We start from the raw sequence: 5597 nt of genomic DNA, 5'->3' as shown, positions 1-5597 counted from the left end.
CACACAGTAGAGCAGTTTTCTACTCAATGGCTGCACAACTGTTTTGTAAGCAATCTCCTTTTTGCACAGTTAATTCATTCTTACTTTGCTTTGCATATGGCAAGGTCATTATTGAACACACACCTGTTCTATGAGCCTCTTCCATTTCTTTCAGTCAAATGCACTGTTCATCCATATGGTTCATCCTAGGGGTGTCCTCCCTCATTTCTTCTTCCTCTCATTCCGGGACTTCCTCTTCCTCTCATTCTGGGACTTCCTCCTCCTCTCATTACATCTGCTGTCCTACAGAATGCTATCCCAGATAGTCTATTCTGTCATTCTTGCCATATGACCTGCCCAGTTCAACCTTCTTTTCTTTAGCACTTTGACGATATTACGATGTTTATACGGCTTTTGTAATTCTTCATTTTTTCTTATCCTCCATTCCACGTTATTTTCTTCGTGCACTGTTCCATAGATTTTTCTTAGTATTTTTCTTTCAGATTCTGATAGTTTTATATCATCTTACTTTCTAAATATTAAAGCTTCACATCCATATAATGCTGTCAACATTGTAGTTAGTATCAAGTGATCTTTTCTTTAAGATTTTGATAAAACTAAAGAGTGCTTTATTCACTGTTGCTAAATGGGTATCTATTTTATATCTGTTCTACTGCCATTAGTAAAATATTCCAAGTACTTGAAGTGGTCAACTATCTTAAAAATGAATCCATCCACAGCCAAAGGTGCATCACTTTGAATTTCATTCTTATGACCAGGTATTTTCTTCATTAACACATAATCTTGTTGTCTCAGCAATTTTGTAATAATTTTGCATTGTTCTGGTCAGTTCTGTTTTGGAACAACTTATTAATACTACATCATCTGTGTGGGCAAGTCTACTAATATTCACCACCTACATTTGGATCCCATGTGGATTAGTTTTATTAAATTCTCTATTGATTTTCTTTAAGATGAAGTTAAATTGGCTGCTTGGTTGATTTGGGGGAAGGGCACCAAACACCAAGGTCATCAGTCCCATTGGCTTAGGGGAGGACAGGGAAGGAAGTCAGCCATGCCCTTTGAAAGAAACCATCCCAGCATTTGCCTGAAGTGATTTAGGGAAATCGTGGAAAACCTAAATCAGGAAAGCTAGATGTGAGTTTGAATCATCATCCTTCCAAATGTGAGTTCAGTGTGCTAACCACTGCACCACCTTCCTCGGTGAAGCTAAATAAAATAGGTGAAATGGTATCCCTTTGTCTCAGTCCAGTGTACACCTTAAAATTTTCAGCTTCATCTGTACACATTTTAACTAATCTGTTTCACTTTGAGGGTATTTCAAATTCCATCATTATATTTAGGAGCATCTGTTGGTATATTCTATCACATACAACAGCATATACTAACAGGACATCTAAACTGAATTTCCACCCCTTCTCAGTTATTTGTCTTAAGGCGAAAAAATGGTCTAATGTGGATATATTTCTGTGGAAACCACATTGGTAGTCCCCAGTTAGTTCTTTAATTACTTTTTGGGGTCAATCTGTTTAATAGGGACACTGATAGGATTTCATAAGTGACATCCAGCGAAGCAAGTCCTCTGTAGTTCTCACTCACAAGGGGATCATTCTTCTTAAATATGGGGTATATAATTTTGGTTTCCCAGTCTTTAGGTATGATTTCTGTCTTCCAAATTGTTTCTATTAAAGACACAACTTCTAATTCCAGCTGTGTCCCACCATCCTTTAAAAGCTTGGCATATATCTGATCTTCACATGTCACATTCCATCAATCCCATCATGAAGGTTAGTCTTCAGACATGTGGAATGTGACAAATTATACTTTAACAGGAAGAAGAAGCCACTGCTGGCAACTTCAGTAAATAATATTAACAACAAATTATGACCAATGCAAATCTACTGAAACTGATAACTATGGTAATTATTTTCAGCCTACTTTTGTTAGGAGAAAAACAGCTACTCTGAAAAAAAAGCCACTACACCTCTGTATATACAACTCAGATGCTGTTATATAAACTTCAAACAAAGCATTTTAAGTTAAAGTGACCAGTATTAGCTGTGTTGGCATCAGGACATTACCCCAGAACTGCAGAGGACTCAGCCATTCATAGGTCAGGAACTGTGCCATTTTCTTGCTGGGATGTGTGTTGTAGAGGTTGTGGTGACTGAAACAGAGATGGGATCAAAGGAGGCGGGCTATCATTACCCCTTAACGACATCGATGACTGCCGGTGCACTGAGCACCACAGTCACAAACTGACAGCTCGGGAGCCAGTGCAGCACTTGCTGGGAGTGATGGGTAGTGGCATCAAAAGCTGTGCCTGAAGTGTGTCAGACACAGCTTGTCTCAGTTGTGGTCACCACACCTGGATAGACAGTGTTAAAACTGTAACATCCAGCATTGCCGAAGCTGAAGGTGTATGCCCACACTGGGTGGAAGCTTTCACGAACCAGTGAACAACAAGGGTCCGAGCCATTACAGCCAGTGCTCGAATGAGTGTCTCACTAGAGTGGTCGCCACCAGTAGCAAGTAGTCCACCCAGAGGGAGACCTGGCTGTGTGAAGGCACCAAGTGGTATGCATACAGTCTGCAGCTCAGGCTGCTGCCAGAGGTAGATGACTGGATACCTCATGTGGTACTGCAGTGATCTCCACCTCAAACTCGACAGCTGACAGAGCAGTGTTCGACATTACGTACGCATCTACATTGTATTCCACAAACCACCTAATGGTGGCAAAGGGTATTTGTGGTACCACTTCCTGATCTCACCCTTCACTGTTCCACTCAAGAATGACTGTTTGTAAGCCTCTGTAGTAGTTCTAATTTCTCAAATTTTCTCATCAGTCATTTCACAGGATGAATGTGGGAGGAAGTAGAATGTTGTCTGACTCTTCCTGGTAAGTTCTCTCTCAAAATCTCAATAATAAACATCTCTGTGATGCACAACACACCTCTGGTAGAGTCTGCCACTGGAGTTTGTTGAGCATATCTGTAATGATCTTGCACTGCACATACTGTGATGAAATGTGCGACTCTTTGTTGAGTCTATTTCTTCTATAATTTCTACCTGGAACCGGTCCCAAATTCATGAGCAATGATTTAGAATCAGTTGATCAAGTGCCTGGTATGTTATTTCCTCTGTGGATGAGTTACATTTCCTTAAGATTTTTCCTATGAATCTATCTGGCATCTGCTTTCCTGGTTATTGATTTTATGTGGTCATTCCACTTAAGGCCATTGCAGATAGTTACTCCTACATATTTTACAGTAGATACTGTTTCCAGAAGTTTGTCATCAACAGTGTAGTTGTGCAATGTTGTATTTCTTTTCCTATGTATCTGCAGTGTCATATTAAGCAAGTTTACTGTTACTAGTCAGTCCACAACACATTTCAAAGGTTTAAGCCTCCATCATCAGGTGGATTTACATGTGTTAGTTTGACGTATGTATGTGTGTTGTGTTATGATTTGGGGGTAACTCGTGGCTCTGTCTCCAATGATCATAGGCTCCTTTCTCTATTGTAACACATTGCATGTAAACATGATTTGTTATAGTTCAAAAACTCACTTAACGTTTTCATTAATAATAGCATATTTTGTAAAAGCTAAATAGGTAAGGTCCTGTACACATAGCATATTTCATAATTTCAAAAATTATGTTTCAAGCAAAGGAAAATCCAAGATGGAATTTAACACATTATGAAAAGTATAGTTGCTACTCACAATATAGCAGAGATGCTGAGTTGCAGACAGGCACAACAAAAAGACTGTCAGACAATGAGCTTTTGACCAACAAGGCCTTCGTCAAAAATAGACAAAGAGCACACACACATGCTCACAGATACATGCAAACGCTACTGACACCACAGTCCCTGGCTGCTGATATTTTGTGTAAACATTAAAATACGCAGTTTTGTTTAATTTATTCACCTACATAAAAAGTGAAGTTAATGTAATCATTTAAAAATTCTGATAGAGATTTTGTTGTTTTCTGGAGCTTTGTTCAGTTTCAGCTACTTTATCTATTAAACAACACCACTGACACTAATATCCATGTCACTCATCTTCATAGTGGTATCAGAACAAAACTAAAGCAGAACTATGTCTTCTTTAATGAAGGTACATTTGGAAATAGAATTCAGAACTTGTGTTTTTGCATTCCTACCCTCAGTTCCAGTTTCTGTGTATCCATGAGTGTCTGGTCGCTAACTCTTTTGCTGTGATAGTCACCAAACGACCAGAGTTTCTTTGGATTTTGTGAGAGGTCTCTTCATAAGATTTTGCTATGGTAGTCATTGAAGGCTCCACACATAGCTCTTTTGACACCCAAACACATCTCATTAGTTTTGCACCTTTTATGTTGTTAAGACACAAAGAAATTACAGACATTGGCTGTGAGAGGGTGTTCATTGAACTCAATGGGGAAAATTGAAGATCTGTGCCGAACCAAGATTCAAATCCAGGTCTTCTCCATACTAAGCAGATCCGCTGACCACTGCACTGTCAGGTACAGTAGCCGTCACAATTGCACACTTTCATAAATACCCCCTTCCCCCAAATCAGACCCTCATTCTCAGATGCTCACTGATGTTCATGTGTAATTGTATCGAGATATTGTGATTTGTATGTAATTTCTGGAGTACCAAGGAAGGGTGACATGAAGATTACTGTTTGCAGTGTATATAATTAATCTAGTGGAAAGCATCAGAAGCTCTTGGTGACTGTTCGCAGATGATGTGGTTGTCTGTGAGGAAGTAGCAATGCCAGAAGATAGTATCCACGAACACGGGAATATACATCAAATTCAATGGTATTGCTACCCACTACTGAGGAAGAAGTATGTAATGTGGTAAGGAAATTAAAGAGCAAAAATTCAGCAGGTTTAGATGAAATTCCAATGTCTATGCTGAAAAAATGCATAAATAGTATCAAAGCCCCCCTAACCAATATCATAAATGAATCTTTCAAAGCCGGTTGTTTCCCTGATTATCTGAAACATGCAAAAATTTTACCTCTACACAAAAAAGATGATGTAGAAAACATTGAGAACTACAGGCCAATTGCCCTACTGTCATCATTTTCCAAAATAATAGAGTCCATAATGAAGAACAGACTTATGAGCTATCTAAACAAATACAACCTTCTTTCAAATGACCAATTTGGTTTCAGACCCGGCAGAGATACAGAAATGGCAATAGCACATTTCACTAAAGTGGTTTTAGAAGCACTGGATGAAGGCAACTATGTATCTGGCATATTCCTTGACCTGTCAAAGGCCTTTGATACAGTTGACCACCAGAATCTATTACTTAAGTTAGAAGCACTAGGAGTAAGAGGGGTAATCAACAAATGGTTCCATTCATACCTAAAAAATAGAGTACAGTGGGTAGAGATCTCGCATGTCTCCAGTAGTTCATAGAAAAACACCTGTCAGATCCACAACATATTAATATTGGGGTCCCTCAGGGAAGTGTGCTGGGTCCGGTGTTGTTCTTGATTTATATAAATGACTTTCCACAATATATCCGACATGGAGAGAAGATATTGTTTGCCGATGACAGCAATATTATAATCACCAGTGAGACATCAGCACAA

This window comes from Schistocerca cancellata, chromosome 12, assembly GCF_023864275.1.
Source record: "Schistocerca cancellata isolate TAMUIC-IGC-003103 chromosome 12, iqSchCanc2.1, whole genome shotgun sequence".
NCBI lineage: Eukaryota > Metazoa > Arthropoda > Insecta > Orthoptera > Acrididae > Schistocerca > Schistocerca cancellata.
The sequence above is the reverse complement of the archived record's forward strand: the minus strand, read 5'-3'. Positions refer to the sequence as shown.